Source organism: Scyliorhinus torazame, chromosome 20 (assembly GCF_047496885.1).
Source record: "Scyliorhinus torazame isolate Kashiwa2021f chromosome 20, sScyTor2.1, whole genome shotgun sequence".
NCBI lineage: Eukaryota > Metazoa > Chordata > Chondrichthyes > Carcharhiniformes > Scyliorhinidae > Scyliorhinus > Scyliorhinus torazame.
This window is the reverse complement of record NC_092726.1, coordinates 28,183,011-28,201,226: the sequence shown is the minus strand read 5'-3', so window position 1 is coordinate 28,201,226 and position 18,216 is coordinate 28,183,011. Positions and strand designations below refer to the sequence as shown.

General features: G+C 54.4%; 1 long non-coding RNA gene across 1 annotated transcript in view; it reads left to right on the top strand.

Annotated features, from left to right (window-relative positions):
- The window catches only part of LOC140396749 (uncharacterized), a 116,380-nt gene extending 99,310 nt beyond the window's left edge, over nt 1-17,070 (top strand). Inside the window, exon 2 of the long non-coding RNA XR_011936617.1 lies at nt 16,416-17,070. This is a non-coding gene — a long non-coding RNA (uncharacterized lncRNA). The remainder of the gene's footprint in view (nt 1-16,415) is intronic.
- The last annotated feature ends 1,146 nt before the right edge of the window (nt 17,071-18,216 follow it).

The window sequence follows — 18,216 nt, the reverse complement described above, 5'->3', positions numbered from 1 at the left end:
TAGAATTTGTCATAGAATTTACAGTGCAGAAGGAGGCCATTCAGCCCATCGAGTCTGCACCGGCTCTTGGAAAGAGCACCCTACCCAAGGTCAACACCTCCACCCTATCCCCATAACCCAGTAACCCCACCCAACACTAAGGGCAATTTTGGACACTAAGGGCAATTTATCATGGCCAATCCACCTAACCTGCACATCTTTGGACTGTGGGAGGAAACCGGAGCACCCGGAGGAAACCCACGCACACACGGGGAGGATGTGCAGACTCCGCACAGACAGTGACCCAAGCCGGAATCGAACCTGGGACCCTGGAGCTGTGAAGCAATTGTGCTATCCACAATGCTACCGTGCTGCCTCATTTGATACCTGGCGACTGTGAGCATTAGAATATTGATATCTTAAGGAAGGGGGGCAAATTCACTGACTGCCATATTTATAGTAGGTAATGAAGCCACCTGGGTTGGCCACTTCCCAACTTAAAATGGAGATCCGCAAAGGCTGCAGGGAAATTCAGCCAAGCCAGGAAAAACTAGCAAGTGCAGAAATCCTGTGTATTAGAACTTGCAGAAGCCCAGACAGCACTGAAACTCACAGCCATCTGCATACTGATGAGCGATCCCGGGTACAATGGAAACATTTAAGGTGAATAAGGTCAAGCCAGACTCCTCGGCGCCAGCAGGAGCCAAGACAAAGGAAGGCCAACGGACACTTAGGGACCGCCCAGCGATCAGGGAACCGCTCCAGTATTGGAGAAATCGATCCAAGTGATCGGAACGCAGTCCAATCACTTGGAACCAGGTACGGGGTCCGCCCCAAAGGGCGGGAAGCCCCTGGGGACTATAAGGTAGAGTCTCCAAGTTCAAATCGGTCTTCTTGGCAGGGGACCAGCTTTGAATCCTGCAGACTCAGGATCGAACGAAAGGCCATTTGGTCCCCTGACCTGGTGGGCCAGTCCGAAGCTAAGTACAGGCCTTTTAGTGATAGAGAATAGTCTAGAAAGTAGAGTTTATGCATGAGTAGTGATTTATTGTGTATAATAAATGTGTTTTGATTTGAAACTTACTAACTGGTGTGTTGAGTTATTGATCATTACTTGAACTTGAACCTCGTGGAGGTATCATAAAGATACCTGGCGACTCGAGAGCAAAGGTTATACAAACAGAGCAAATTAAGTAAAGACACAATGGGCAACAAATTAAGAGCCAACCAAAGTTAGCAACAGTTAAAAAGGCAACATGATTCACCTGAGGAAGGAGCTGCGCTCCGAAAACTCGTGATTCCAAACAAACCTGTTGGACTTTAACCTGGTGTTGTAAGACTTCTTACTGTGCTCACCCCAGTCCAACGCCGGCATCTCCACATCATGGCTCTGGAAGGAAGGGGAATGAGTGAGAACAGCGTGAAATAGATTGGACACGTTGGAGTGTCCTGTCACCCACACTGCGTGGGAATGCTCAGTTGGGGAAAAAGGAAATGTGTGGATGGTTGCATCGTCAGAACAGAGATGGAGGAACTGGGGGAGTAGCACAAATATGGGGTGGAGTTTTACATCCCTTGCTGCTGCTGGGATTGTCGGGCCCTGGTGGAGTCCATAGAATTTTGTCCGGCTCCCAGCATTCCATGCTCTCGCCATCGCCATGAAAGCTGAACGCGGAATGCACGAGGGCACTCACCAAGTCCTAGGTTGTCTCTGACCACAATGAAAAGCTGATACCCAGTATTTTTAAACAAGATAAAAAGTATAGCATGAAAATAACATGTTACTTTGTGATATAATATTCATCTGAACATATTGGGCGCGATTCTCCGAAATGGAGACTAAGTGTTCGTGCCGTCGTGAACGCCGTCGTGTTTCACGACGGTGCGAAACGGGCGTGGGGACGACTGATTCTGGCCCTCACAGGGGGCTAGAACAGCTCCGCGCGCCGCGTCAGCCTCCTTTCTCGGTGCCGAACTGCGCATGCGCAGCTGGGCCGTGCCAACCCGCGCATGCGCGGGGGGACTTCTTCAGCGCGCCGGCCCCGACGCAACACGGCGCGGGGGTTCAGGGGGCCGGCCGCGCAACAAAGTAGGCCCGGGGAGGGGAGAGGCCGGCCCGCCGGTCGGTGGGCCCCGATCGCTGGCCAGACCCCATCGGAGGCCCTTGCCCCCCCGCGGTGAAGGAGCGCTTTCCCCCGCCCCACAGACCGACCCGTCGCGCAGAGTTCCCGCCGGCAGCGAGCAGGGGTGAACGGCGCCGGCGGGACTCTGTCGTATCCGCGTGGCCGCTCGGCCCATCCGACCCGGCGCGGGGCTCGGAGAATCGCACCCATTGTACCTAAATAACAATGCAACACGTAGCCTCCACTCCATTGTACTTTGAAGGGCGATGCTGATAAGTTTATTGTTGAATCTTGTGAAATTCATTTCATTTGGACTTTAACCCCATCCACTAGAAAACGATAAAACACTGAGAATCATTTAACATACCCTAATCAAAATTCCACATGCGTGTTGCATGAGTGATCCTGCATTTGAATGGAACTAGCACACCTGCACCCTGCCATAGGTTTACACCTGATCAGTTTGACTTGGCTTGGCACAACTTTATTCTTCTGAGTCTGCATTTCAAATTCAAATCCTGTACTGTATTGCTTTGACTCCAAAGCAGGCTAACTTGGGCCTAATTTATAACACGTTGGTTAGTTCAGTTCGTTTGGGGTAACGATTGGGAATACAGCCACAATGAACACACAGGTCACTGATCAAGGTACCACCGCGCCCTCCCCCACCCCTCCCCCAAAACCCCCCCCCGATGAAGTCAATTTGAAAAAGCGTTTTTAAAAGCTGAAGTAAATAAGGAAACATTTACATTTGTGAAAATTGTAAGAAATGCTTCTCTATAAGGCACAAATTCGGTTAATTGTCATCAAATGTCAACATCATGGGATCCCTGCAATGCAGGAGGTCATCCAGCCTCGACCCGACAAATGATGCCCACCGATGCCCTCTCACCCCTATCCCCGCACATCCATAACCTAACCTAACCTCCCTGGGCACTAAGGGGCAATTTGCCATGGCCAGACCATCCAACCTATCCATCTTTGGACTGTGGGAGGAAACTGGAGCACTTGGGAACCCACGCAGACACGGGGAGGACGTGCAGACTTCACACAGTCAGTTACCCAAGGTCAGAATTGAACCCGGGTCCCTGGCACTGCGAGATGGCAGTGCCTACCAATGTGCCGCTGTACCGTACAATTCAAGTACAGCATATGGAATCTTTATTGGGTGGTCTTTGTGTAATTAATAGTTAGAGATTTCAATAATTTAAATTTAACGTAAGTATCAATTCTTGTTTTCTCTTTATGTTTACTGTACTAACGGAAAAATCCTGCTACTTGTCAATATGATTTAAAAGCAAATCAGTGATTTTTTTACTTGCAAGAGTGGAGATTGATTGCTGTTTTATAAAACATGCCCTGAAAAATCAGTTTCCTTGTGGCTGAGGTAGCACTGGGTCTACTGGTCTAAGCCACTAACCTTGTCGAACAACAGTGGAAGGGGCAAGCGCACGATGTTCTGCAAATAAGAATGGTTTCGACATGCACCAGCTCCAGCCAGGAAGCATTTTTCCCAAAATATTTCTTACTATGAGGCTGCTGCAGTCGACGGCCAATCCAGGGGCGTCATTCTCCGACCCCCCGCCGGGTCGGAGAATGGCCGTTGGCCGCCGTGAATCCCGCCCCCGCCCCCGCCGAAGTCTCCGCTCCCGGAGATTGGGCGGGGGCGGGAATCCAGCCGCGCCGGTTGGCGGGACCCCCCGCTGGATTCTCCGGCCCGGATGGGCCGAAGTCCCGCCCAGGAATTGCCTGTCCCGCCGACGTAAATCAAACCTGGTATTTACCGGCGGGACCAGGCAGCGTGGGCGGGCTCCGGGGTCCTGGGGGGGGGGGGGGGGCGCGGGGCGATCTGACCCCGGGGGGTGCCCCCACGGTGGCCTGGCCCGCGATCGGGGCCCACCGATCCGCGGGCGGGCCTGTGCCGTGGGGGCACTCTTTCCCTTCCGCCTCCGCTACGGCCTCCACCATGGCGGAGGCGGAAGAGACTCTCCCCACTGCGCATGCGCGGGAAACTTTCAGCGGCCGCTGACGCTCCCGCGCATGCGCGGGGAAACTGACAGCGGCCGCTGACGCTCCCGCGCATGCGCCGCATTTCCGCGCCAGCTGGCGGGGCAACAAACGCCATTTCCGCCAGCTGGCGGGGCGGAAATCCCTCCGGCGTCGGCCTAGCCCCTCAATGTTGGGGCTAGGCCGCCAAAGATGCGGAGCATTCCGCACCTTTTTGCCGGCGCGATGCCAGTCTGATTTGCGCCGGCTTTGGCGCCAGTCGGCGGGCATCCCGCCGTTGGGGGAGAATTTCGCCCCAGATCTTTACCTGTGCTGTTTCTAAATGAGTTACGTTTTGAGAATATCTTGCTCTTTCTACTTTCTCTCCTTATCCTCTTCCTTGGGGTTTCCTCCATTCTATACTGTTGCATATAGTGGAATGAGTGAAGGAGCAATCTGTTCCCAAGGACTCCAGCAGTGCTTTTGAGACTTGTGTGTACAAGTGCTCTCGAGGACCTTCCCTCTCTGTCGGGAAGAGCCTGCCCTCTTTGCTGCTCGAAGGACAAGAAGACTTACTTATCAGCAGATTATTTTCGACTACATTCCAATGAGGAGGCATTGCCACAGCTTAGATACACTCGATTCTTTTAAGTGAGAGTCCTTTTGTCACAGCCTTTGATTCATTGATCAAGGGTACTTGTGAGGGACATGTGGCCTCATTGATATTTGATTTACAGGCCGAGTGGCCCTCTTAAAGCACAACTGAGGTTGCCTTTTTGAATGATGACGGGTGCGAATCGCTGCAAACTACTTCACGGTATATGGTGCTGCACTAATTTCACCATTTCATAATATGTTTGAGTTTTAAAAATTCGATCCACATACATATTGGGCGAAATTCTCCCGAAACGGCGAGATGTCCGCCGACTGGCGCCCAAAACGGCGACAATCAAACGGGCATCGCGCCGCCCCAAAGGTGCGGAATGCTCCGCATTTTTGGGGGCCGAGCCCCAACATTGAGGGGCTAGGCCGACGCCGGAGGAATTTCCGCCCCGCCAGCTGGCGGAAACGGCCTTTGTTGCCCCGCCAGCTGGCGCAGAAATGACATCTCCGGGCGGCGCATGCGCAGGAGCATCAGCGGCCGCCGACAGTTTCCCACGCATGCGCAGTGGAGGGAGTCTCTTCCGCCTCCGCCATGGTGGAGACCGTGGCGGAGGCGGAAGGGAAAGAGTGCCCCCACGGCACAGGCCCGCCCGCGGATCGGTGGGCCCCGATCGCGGGCCAGGCCACCGTGGGGGCACCCCCCGGGGTCAGATCGCCCCGCGCCCCCCCCCCCCCAGGACCCCGGAGCCCGCCCACGCCGCCTTGTCCCGCCGTTCAAAAGGTGGTTTGATCCACGCCGGCGGGACAGGCAATTTATCGGCGGGACTTCGGCCCATCCGGGCCGGAGAATCCAGCGGGGGGGCCCGCCAACCGGCGCAGCCCGATTCCCGCCCCCGCCGAATATCCGGTGCCGGAGACTTCGGCAACCGGCGGGGGCGGGATTCACGCCAGCCCCCGGCGATTCTCCGAGCCCATTTTAGTGATGTTATTGAGTAACTTGGAGTCATCACTCATGCCATTTAACTTGAACATATCTCCCTTAATCAACTATTGAAGAAGACTCTGCTAATAATGATACATTTTTAGTCCTTATTGTCCTGAAGTTGATGTCCTCAATTTTCCAGGACTGATGTGCCGTTCCCGCCAATTGGAACCTCAGTTGAATAAATATTTTTAGGGTGGCAAGGGCAGACAACTTGTCCAGTGAACAGGAGTGTACATTTAGCTGTTGCCAAAGACCATACAAATCACTAGAAATCAATGGAAGGGCATGATGGTAGGGGGAGGAAGTGTTTTCTTTCAGTGTTCAGTGAGGATACGACATTCCTGAAGATCGTGAAGAATGCCTGGACAAGGAGGGTCTCAAAAGACTCTACGAGGGTCCTGACCCACCAGGAGTTCAAAGAAAGCTGACTGTTATGACCCGCACAAGACCTACATGATAGAAGCAATTAGCTTCCACGCTGAGGGACGGGGAGCCTACAGGAATTTAATAACCCGTAACAGAAAGGTCAGCCCAATTTGGAACTGACAACACAGCATTCCCTCAGTACTGCACTGTAGTACCAGTCTAGATTTTAGTATTCCAAATGCTGACACCTCAGACCCGGCTGGGATCTGAAGAGTATTCTACATACGATTCGTAGTAAAACTTTTACAGGTGCACCATAGAAAGCATCCTATCAGGCTGCATCACAGCCTGGTATGGCAACTGCTCGGCCCAGGACCGCAAGAAACTTCAGGGAGTCGTGAACACAGCCCAGTCCATCACACAAACCTGCCTCCCATCCATTGACTCCATCTACACCTCCCGCTGCCTGGGGAAAGCGGGCAGCATAATCAAAGATCCCTCCCACCCGGCTTACTCACTCTTCCAACTTCTTCCATCGGGCAGGAGATACAGAAGTCTGAGAACACGCACGAACAGACTCAAAAACAGCTTCTTCCCCACTGTTACCAGACTCCTAAATGACCCTCTTGTGGACTGACCTCATTAACACTACACCCCTGTGTGCTTCATCCTATGCCAGTGCTTATGTAGTTACATTGTATATGTTGTGTTGCCCTATTATGTATTTTCTTTTATTCCCTTTTCTTCTCATGCACTTAATGATCTGTTGAGCTGCTCGCAGAAAAATACTTTTCACTGGACCTCGGTACACGTGACAATAAACAAATCCAATCCAATTCAATCTAGTTCCTCTTATCCACTCGCCTTGGACTCATCTGTGGTCACTAAACTGACGTTTCCAAATACACCCAAGCTTAATACTAAATACCTGCACCCGAGCAACAGACCATGGGTGGTATTCTGCGGGAATCTGCGGGGCGGGCAACTCCAGCGCCGAGGGGTGGCGTGAACCACTCCAGCGTCGGGCCGCCCCGAAGGTGCACAATCCCCCGCCGGCCTGCGGGGAAGGGGCGTGGAGCCACGCCAACTGGCGACGAAGGGCCACCGCCGGCCATCGCGAGTTGGCGCATGCGCGGGAGTGCCAGCCTGTGCTGGCATCATCCCAGCACATGCGCAGGGGGGGGGGGGGTTCATCTCCGTGCCGGCCACGGCGGAGGACCACAGCGGCCGACGCGGAAGAACAGAGTGCCCCGATCGCGGGCCGGGCTACCGCGGGGGCGCCTCCCGGGGCCAGATCCCCCCCCCGCGCCCCCCCCCGAGGACCCCGGAGGCGGCCCACAGAGGCACGCTGGTAAGTACCTACTCTAATTTACGCCGGCGGGACCAGCCGAAAACGGGCGGCCGCTCGACCCATCGCGGGCCGGAGAATCGCCGGGGGGGGGGGGCGCTGCTGGCGGCTGCCGACCGGCGCAGCGCGATTCCCAGCCCTGCCAAAACCCCGGCGCCGGAGAATTCGGAGCCGGTGGTGCAGGATTCACCCCCCCCCCGGCTATTCTCCGACCCGGCAGGGGGTCGGAGAATTCCGCCCCATATGGGAATCTAGTTGTGTGGAGGTTAAATGTGTATTGGAATGTATTTTTTCAGATGTGACTCAGTTAGTTGCACTGTCAACTCTAAATCGGAAGGTTCAGGGTTCAAATCCCACTCCAGCACTTGCAACACAAAAATCTAGACTGATACAACAGTGCGGCACTGAGGGAATGCTGTGCTGTCTTTGGACAAGGGGCGGGATTCTCCACTCCCGCGCCGAAGTGCCCACGCCGTCATGAACACCGTCGAGGTTCACGATGGCGCGAAACGGCCCCTATCCCGACCGATTCAGGGCCCGATAATGGGCTAGGAGCGGCGCCGCGTCATTTATGCGCGCCAGGACTTGACGCCGGGTAAAGGCGGCGCCGCATAGCTGACGTCACCCGCGCATGAGTGGTTGCCGTCCTCTCCGAGGCCGCCCCGCAAGAAGATGTCTGACGGATCTTGCGGGGCTGCAGAAGGAAGGAGGTCCTCCTTCAGAGAGGACGGCCCGACGATCGGTGGGCACCGATCGCGGGCCACACCCCATTTCAGGCCCCCCACCCCCCCCCGGTGCAGGACCCCCCCCCCCCCCACAGGCCGCCCCCCCCCCCCCCCCCAGCGATCCCGCGCTGTTCCCGCCGGCAGCGACCAGGTGTGGACGGCGCCGGGGGGAACCCGCCGTTTTGGGCAGGCCGCTCGGCCCATCCGGGCCTGAGGATAGCAGGGGTGTCGGAGAATCGCCATTTTGGGTGTCTCGGGCGATTCCCCGGCCTGCGGCCAGTGGAACTCGACGGGGCCGTTCCCGCCGCTTGGGAGAAACGCGTCGGGAGGGCGTCAGACCGGCGTTGCGGGAAATTTTGGCGGCCCAGGCGATTCTCTCAACCGGTGTGGGAGTGGAGAATGCCGCCCAAGGGGCGGGATTCTCCGCAATCGGCGCGATGTCCGCCGACCGGCGCCAAAAACGGCGCGAATCAGTCCGGCATCGCGCTGCCCCAAAGGTGCGGAATTCTCCGCATCTTGAGGGGCCGAGCCCTCACCTTGAGGGGCTAGGCCCGCGCCGGACTGATTTCTGCCCCGTCAGCCGGCGGGAAATGACTTTGCCGTGCGGCGCATGCGCAGGAGCGTCAGCGACCGCTCACGGCATCCCCGCGCATGCGCAGGGGAGGGGGTCTCTTCCGCCTCCGCCATAGTGGAGACCGCGGCGAAGGCGGAAGGAAAAGAGTGCCCCCACGGCACAGGCCCGCCCGCCGATCGGTGGGCCCCGATCGCGGACCTGGCCACCGTGGGGGCACCCCCCGGGGCCAGATCGGCCCGCACCCCCCCCAGGACCCCGGAGCCCGCCCGCGCCGCCTTGCCCAGCCGTTCAAAAGGTGGTTCAATCCACGCCGGCGGGACAGGCATTCCAGCAGCGGGACTCCGACCTGGCGGGGGGTCAGAGAATCCCGCCCAAGATGTTGAACCAATGCCCCATCTGCCTACTCAAGTAAAACATCCCATGACACTATTTCAGCTATCCCTGGTGTCTAAGTCTATATTTATTCTTCCGTCAACAGCACAAAAAACAGATGATTATTGCATTGCTGTTGTGGGAGTTTATTGAGCACAAATTAGCTACAAGATTTCTTACATTATAACAGTGACTGCACTTCAAAAAGTAGCTCATTGGTTGTAAAGCACTTTGAGACATCTGGTGGTCATGCAAAGCAAAATATAAATACAAGTTTTTCTTTAAATGTATATTGCAGTGCCATTAACATCATCAGGTGGCAACTTTTAGATCTTAAGGCCCCTGTCTCATTTTAATGGGATTCCCGTCCAGGGAATTAATCCCTCTGTTAATATGGCCGCTGGAAAACTGGTGGATTGGGGGTGGGATCTTGTTTCTCGTGACTTTAACCCGTTGCCTAACAATTTACCTTTGAGCAAGGGTGGAGAATTAGAATTGTCGCCCAGAGCAGAGTTTTTCGAACTTTTTTGCCCGGGACCCATTTCTACCAACCGGCCATCCTTCAGGACCCATGCGGGCCGATGTTTGATACCCACGCCTGGCGACTTTCGCGATCCACGCCGGCTGACCTTCACGACTCACGCTATCCGAACTTTATGACCCACAAGTTTCGCTTACCTTTAATGTGACAGGTGAGCCTACCTGATCCTCACAATCTCACTCGCTTTGTTCTTCAATGTTACATTTCTGATAGTGACTTCAACTGATGATTTAAGATCTCACTGCGTCCGTTGAACAAAATATAGAGGTTTGTTCTTGAACCAGCCATGTTTAGTCTTTAAATGTCTCTGCAGTTTTGAGGGTTTTAAACTTTCATTTGCCAGTACTTCCCTGCTTACAACACACATGAGCTTTGCATCCTGATTTGCATTGGCACAATTAACAAAACCATACCGCAAGTAATCATCTTTATCCTGCTTTGTTCCTGTTTTCAGCTTCTTCTTCATGGGTTGTTCATCAGAGGCTCTGGAATTCACACCAGCACTGCTGGCAGCTACAAAATGGAGGAATCCCTCTTGCACACAGGACAGCTGACTCCAATGTAACCTGGGGCGACATTCTCCGACCCCCCCGCCGGGTCGGAGAATCGCCGGGGGCTGGTGTGAATCCCGCCCCCGCCGGTTGCCGAAGTCTCCGGCACCGGAGATTCGGCGGGGGCGGGAATCGCGCCGCGCCGGTTGGCGGCCCCCGCCGCTCGATTCTCCGGCCCGGATGGGCCGAAGTCCCGCCGATAAATTGCCTGTCCCGCCGGCGTAAATTGAATCACCTACCTTACCGGCGGGACAAGGCGGCGCGGGCGGGCTCCGGGGTCCTGGGGGGGGCGCGGGGCGATCTGACCCCGGGGGGTGTCCCCCACGGTGGCCTGGCCCGCGATCGGGGCCCACCGATCCGCGGGCGGGCCTGTGCTGTGGGGGCACTCTTTCCCTTCCGCCTCCGCCACGGTCTCCACCATGGCGGAGGCGGAAGAGACTCCCTCCACTGCGCATGCGCCGGGAAACTGTCAGCGGCCGCTGACGCTCCCGCGCATGCGCCGCCCGGAGATGTCATTTCCGCGCCAGCTGGCGGGGCACCAAAGGCCTTTTCCGCCAGCTGGCGGGGCGGAAATTCCTCCGGCGCCGACCTAGCCCCTCAATGTTGGGGCTCGGCCCCCAAAGATGCGGAGCATTCCGCACCTTTGGGGCGGCGCGATGCCCGTCTGATTGGTGCCGTTTTGGGCGCCAGTCGGCGGACATCGCGCCGTTTCTGGAGGATTTCGCCCCTGCTCTCTGCCGCCGCTCCAGGAAGGAAGACTCCAGCGATTGAAAGAAAATCTGCTCCTGGGCCTGCACGCTGTTGTCAGGAGAGGGCGTTCTCCTCCACCAGGCTCCGGGCCTGCGCACTGCTGAGGGGGCAAGCATGCGCGGAACGGCCAGAATTCTGAAGGCCGGTTGCGGCTGGCATTTCTAAAAGCCGATTGTGCCGTTGGGCACCTCTCCCCGCGATCGGGAATGCCGCGGCGCATGGCCCCGACCCTCCCAACGCCCGCACGTGACCCAGCTGCGGGCCACGACCCTGGGTTTGAACATGACTGGTCTGGAGGTTTGCTGATGCGCAAGGGGGTGGCACAGTAGTTCGTACTGATGCCCCACAGCGCCCAGGGACCTGGGTTCGATTGCGACCGTCTTTGTACATTCTTCCCGTGTCCGCTTTCCTCCGGGTGCTCCGATTTCTTCCCACAGTCCAAAGATATGCAGGTTAGGTGGATTGGCGATGTTAAATTGCCCCTCGGTGGAATTGCGTGGATAGGGCGGGAGAGTGCGTATGTGTGGGGGGCACTTTCGGAGGGTCGGTGCAGACTCTATGGGCTGAATGACCTCCTTCTGCACTATAGGGATTCGATGATTCGAAGACCATAAGATATAGGAGCAAAATGCGGCCATTCAGCCCATCGAGTTTGCTCTGACGTTCGATCATGGCTGACATGTTCTTCATTCCCATTCTCCTGCCTTTCCCCTCACAACCCCTGAATAATGAGCAAGTCCAAGGCAATCCTGATTTGATCTATTGTCATATGTACCAAAGTACAGGCAAAAGTATTTGTCTGCGGCCAAGGGAACAGACGCAGGAACAGGGGACGTACACAGTACGTACATGAACTGAGTGTGTTTGACTCGGCGGAACAGACATTCCTACTCTTCTTAACGCCCAATGTCCCCACATACTCCAGCATCAACAAATAATAATATAAGCAGGAAGACGTGCTGATTTCCCCTGCTTTAGCTTTTATGTAAATGTTTTAGCTGATGGCACAATGTCCACCCTTAAGGAATTGGGCTAATTGATCATTGTGGGTTTACGGAGGGTACAGAGAATGAAACCGCTGGCTTTCTGGAAACATCAAACACCCCTTCTGACTACGTCGATCAACAAATTAGAGATTGCGGTGGATAAATGCCTGACTCGACAACAGTAAACTGTACCTAAGCAGCAACCAAGCCTGCCCCTTGGAATGTGGTCGAAATTAAACCTGGTTCGTAAGTAAGGTATTTTGGCCTGTTTGTGTCAGGTTTCTCCAATCAACATTGTACACAGTCATGCCAATTTATTTATTGGATTAAAGAATTAAATCTTATCAGCAAGTGCGGCTATCGCTAGGGTTAACCTGTCCCCAGGGAGCCCAAGCCTATTCTAATATGCAAATAAAAGCCTGTCATATGTTAATGGATGGTTCAAGCAGGTTGACTTCAGAGTGCATTTCTTTCCATTCGAGTTTTGTTTCACAATTGATTTACGTCTAATGAAAGCGCGTCACTTCAGTGATCACAGGGCCATTATGGGATTAAATTTGCCGTATATGGGCAAGCCCTTTAAGAAGAAAGCGAAAAGGATGGTCATTTAAGGGGAGCTAATGGTAAATGCTAATGTCTTTAATTTTAACTATAATGCATCCCCTTTTGAGCTCTAAATTTGTATTCCTTAACAAGGCTGCGGAAAAGCAAAGACTAAATGCTCAGCCCCTTTCTCTTTGTTGCGGGATAAGGATATTTTACTGCACAAAATAAAAATTGTGTTTCTATTTATCTTATTCCAGATCTCGGTGATTGTTTAATGGAACATTTATGCAGATTTCCTCCTCATTTTAGCTTTACCCAAATCAGACCTCCTTTCGAAAATGAAATGAAATGAAAATCGCTTATTGTCACAAGTAGGCTTCGCATGTGAAAAGCCCCTAGTCGCCACATTCCGGCGCCTGTTCGGGGAGGCTGGTACGGGAATCGAACCGTGCTGCTGGCCTGCTTTAAAAGCCAGCTATTTGGCCCAGTGTGCTAAACCAGCCCCTCAACCTCATGTGCTCCAACCTACAGAACATGGGCGGAATTCCCCCCCCCCCCCCCCCCCACACACACACCGGGTGGGAGAATCGCCGGGGTGCCGCGCGGGTCCCGCCACGCCGCCCCGACGCCCGCGCGGGATTCTCCCACCCCCTCCAAAGCGGCGCGGCGAGAATCACGGCTGGCCGCTTGGGAGAATCGCCGTTTGCAACGGGCGAGCGGCGATTCTCTGGCCCGGATGGGCCGAGCGGCCTGCCCAAAACGGCGGGTCCCCCCCCCCCCCCCCCGGCGCCGTCCACGCCTGGTCGCTGCCGGCGGGAACAGCGCAGGAACGCTGGGGGGGGGGGCGGCCTGTGGGAGGGAGGGGGGTTCCTGCACAGGGAGGGGGGGGCCTCAAATGGGGTCTGGCCCGCGATCGGTGCCCAGCGATCGGCGGGCTGGCCTCTCTGAAGGAGGACATCCTTTCCTCCGCCGCCTCGCGAGACCCATCCGACAACTTCTTGCGGGGTGGCTTCGTGGAGGGCGCAACTGCGCATGCGCGGTGATGTCATTTACGCAGCGCGCATAAATGACGCAACGCCGCTCCTAGCCCCCCGGGGGCGGGGGAATAGGGGGCTGGAAGCGGGCGACGCCGGAGTGAAACACTCCGGTTTTCACTCCCGCGTCGGCACCTAGACTCCCGCTGGGAGAATTGCGCCCCACATATTCCACTCTAATTGTCGGTAAGTCTTTCACGTGACTCCATTATTGCTATTCTGGAGAAATACATACGATAGTTGAGACATATTGACATTTTATACTTCACTAATGTTGGGTGCGATTTACCGAGAAAAAAAAAGTCCCATTTTGGGTGTATTTAGCGAGGTATCTCTCAGCACCTGTCGTGCCGAGATCGACCCCGCTATTAAAGAAGATTCGTTTTATCTTGGGTCCTTACAGGAAGAGATTATAAAATGCCGCCACATTATTAAGGGGCTGGTTTAGCATAGGGCTAAATAGCTGGCTTTGAAAGCAGACCAAGGCAGGCCAGCAGCACGGTTCAATTCCCGTACCGGCCTCCCCGAACAGGCGCCGGAATGTGGCGACTAGGGGCTTTTCACAGTAACTTCATTTCTAGCCTACTCGTGACAATGAGCGATTTTCATTTGATTTTTCATTATTTAAGTGAGCTTAAGTGCTGACTTAAAGATGCCAATCTAGATCCCGCCCATTGAGGGCGAGATCAGATTGCGACGTCACATCAGCTGATGACTCTGTCACTCCTCCATGTTGAACCCCACTTGGAGGAAGCACTGCGGGTGGTAAGGACGCAGAATATTCTCTGGGTGGAGGACTTCAATGTCCAACACCAAGAGTGTCTCGGTAGTACCACCACAGCGGCCGGGTCCTAAAGGACATAGCTGCTCGACTGGGACTGCAGCAGGTAGTGAGGGAACCAACAAGAGGGAAAAATAGCCCTCAGCCTCATTAATATGCCTGCTGCAGATGCATCTGTCCATGACGGTATCGGTGGAAGTGGCCACCGCACAGTCCTTGTGGAGACAAAGTCCCATCTCCACATTGAGGATACTCTCCATCGTGTTGTGTGACTACCACCGTGTAAATGGGATAGACTTCGAACAGATCTCGCAACTCAAGACTGGGCCTCTATGAGGCGCTGTGGGCCATCAGCAGCAGCAGAATTGTGTTCAACCACAATCCACAGTCTGCAGCCTCATGGCCCGGCCTATCCCCCACTCTACCATTACCACCAAGCCCGGGATCAACCCTGAAGAGTGGAGGAGAGTTGGCCAGGAGCAACACCATTCATACCAAACAATGAGATATCAACCTGGTGAAGATACAACACATGGACTACTTGTGAGCCAAACAGCACACGCGGCAAGTGATGGACAGCAAACGCATTGGATCTAAGCTCTGCAGGCCGACCGCATCCGGCCGTGAATGGTGGTGGACAGCTCACTAAAGGAGGAGGCTCCACAAATATCCCCGTCCTCAATGATGGGCAAAAGACAAGGCTGCGAAATTTGACGGCGGCACAGTGGTTAGCACCGCTGCCTCACAACTCCAGGATCCCAGGTTCCATTGCGGCCTTGGGTTACCGTCTGTGCACGTGCTCCCCCGCGTGTGCGTGAGTTCCCTCCGGGCGCTCCGGTTTCCTCCCACGGTCCAAAGATGTGCCGGTTAGGCGGATTGGCCGCGCTAAATTGCCTTTAGTGTCCAAAAAGGTTCGGTGGGGTTACTGGGTTACGGGTACAGTGTGGAGGTGTGGGCTTAAGTGGGGTGGTCTTTGCAAGGGCCGGTGCCAACTCGATGGGCCAAATGGCCTCCTTCCGCACTGTAAATTCTATGATTCTATGGAAAATGCCAAGTGCATCATCCATCTCGGTCTCCAGCATCACAGGTGTCAGTCTATACTTCCTACGGACATAGAACATAGAACATAGAACATTACAGCGCAGTACAGGCCCTTCAGCCCTCGATGTTGCGCCGACCTGTGAAACCACTCTAAAGCCCATCTACACTATTCCCTTCCCGTCCATATGTCTATCCAATGACCATTTGAATGCCCTTAGTGTTGGCGAGTCCACTACTGTTGCAGGCAGGGCATTCCACGCCCTTACTACTCTCTGAGTAACGAACCTACCTCTGACATCTGTCCTATATCTATCTCCCCTCAATTTAAAGCTATGTCCCCTCGTGCTAGACATCACCATCCGAGGAAGAAGGCTCTCACTGTCCACCCTATCCAATCCTCTGATCATCTTGTATGCCTCAATTAAGTCACCTCTTAACCTTCTTCTCTCTAATGAAAACAGCCTCAAGTCCCTCAGCCTTTCCTCATAAGATCTTCCCCCCATACCAGGCAACATTCTGGTAAATCTCCTCTGCACCCTTTCCAATGCTTCCACATCCTTCATATAATGCGGCGACCAGAATTGCGCGCAATACTCCAAATGCGGCCGCACCAGAGTTTTGTACAGCTGCAACATGACCTCATGGCTCCGAAACTCAATCCCTCTACCAATAAAAGCTAACACACCGTACGCCTTCTTAACAACCCTCTCAACCTGAGTGGCAACTTTCAGGGATCTATGTACATGGACACCGAGATCTCTCTGCTCATCCACACTGCCAAGAAACTTACCATTAGTCTAGTACTCTGTCTTCCTGTTATTCCTTCCAAAATGAATCACCTCACACTTTTCTGCATTGAACTCCATTTGCCACCTCTCACCCCAGTGCTGCAGCTTATCTATGTCCCTCTGTAACTTGTAACATCCTTCCGCACTGTCCACAACTCCACCGACTTTAGTGTCATCTGCAAATTTACTCACCCATCCTTCTACGCCCTCCTCCAGGTCATTTCTAAAAATGACAAACAGCAGTGGCCCCCAAAACAGATCCTTGTGGTACACCACTAGTAACTGGACTCCAGTCTGAACACTTCCCATCAACCACCACCTTTTGTCTTCTTCCAGCTCGCCAATTTCTGATCCAAACTACGGAAGCTAAAAGAAATTCGGCATGTCTGCATCGACGCTCACAAACTTCGACAGATGTGCCACAGAGGGCATCCTATCCGGCTGCATCACAGCCTGGTATAGCAAAGCTGCCATCGGCTGCATCAACGCCTCTTTTCCATCCGGCATTGGCCTCTCCTTTGCAGATATTCGGGAAAACCCCGTCCCAAACAAAAAGACCATCATCTTTTCCTGGAGATTATCAACGTCCATTTTCTGAGCAGGGATACCAAATGCACGGACCGCAGTCTTGACAAAGGGAAGAGGCAGGAACACCAACACCAATCGTCTAGTTACCAACTTGAAAAGCATTGGAAGCGATCGGCACAGCTCTGCTGGCTATCTTTGCGGTTGGCAAATAGGATAGAGGTGACCCCAAGTAATCACAGCATCGGGGTCGGTTTTACCATGGAGTTGCCACAAATGTTAGCGAACCAAATTTTTGAATGGATTTGGAAGCTAACTCGTACTCCCGATAGATCTCACGTCAGCTCATGGTTTTGTTACTTGCGTGACACTAATTGGTCCCAGGCTGGCTCCTCATGACAGCTGACTTTTAATCAGCTGCCATGTCAAATTCAATAAAATGCAGAGACAAACTCTGATGGCACCATTCCGCGACTGCAGATTTTTATTTATCAGCACTGGGTGCATGCTCCATGACCTCGTGTATGAAATTCAAAATCTATACCCAACGTTCAATTAAATTTTGGAATCAGTCCACCGAGAAAGGCAGTAGATTCTGTCAAACATACTCCATGAGTTCGATCATATTCAGTCAAAGAAAATGTTTAGATAGCTTTAGGAATATCATTCACTGGGCAGCACGGCGGCGCAGTGGGTTAGCACTGCTGCCTCACGGCGCCGAGGTCCCAGGTTCGATCCCGGCCCTGGGTCACTGTCCGTGTGGAGTTTGCACATTCTCCCCGTGTCTGCGTGGGTTTCGCCCCCACAACCCAACGATCTGAATTGGCCACCCGAAATTGCCCCTTAATTGGAAAAAAAATGAATTGAGTACTCTAAATTTATATTTTTTAAAAAAAGGACTATCATTTACTCTTGGGAATCAAAGCAATTACAATTTAAAGGCACATATTCTGAATGGGTATGAGGGACCATCATAACTTCATTGATCAGAGATCCCGTGAGTTACAAACAGAAGTTTAATGTCAGTTGATGAATGGGATTCAAACCATAGACATTGGACTTAAGTGAATGAGATCATTGATCAGGGGCGGGATTCTCCGACCCCCCGCCGAGTCGGAGAATCGCCGGGGGCTGGCGTGAATCTCGCCCCCGCTGGTTGCCGAATTCTCATGCACCGGAGATTCGGCGGGGGGGGGGGGAGAATCGTGCCGGTTGGCGGGCCCCCCCCCCCGTGATTCTCCGGCCCGCGATGGGCCGACGTCCCGCTGCTGGAATGCCTGTCCCGCGGGCGAGAATCAAACCACCTCTCTTACCGGCAGGACAAGGCGGCGCGGGCGGGCTCCGGGGTCCTGGGGCGATCTGGCCCCAGGGGGTGCCCCACGGTGGCCTGGCCCGCGATCGGGGCCCACCGATCGGCGGGCGGGCCTGTGCCGTGGGGGCACTCCTTTCCTTCCGCCTTCGCCATGGTCTCCACTATGGCGGAGGCGGAAGAGACCCCCTCCACTGCGCATGCGCGGGGATGCCGTGAGCGGCCGCTGACGCTCCCGCGCATGCGCCGCACGGCAAAGTCATTTCTGCGCCAGCTGGCGGGGCACCAAAGGCCTTTCCCGCC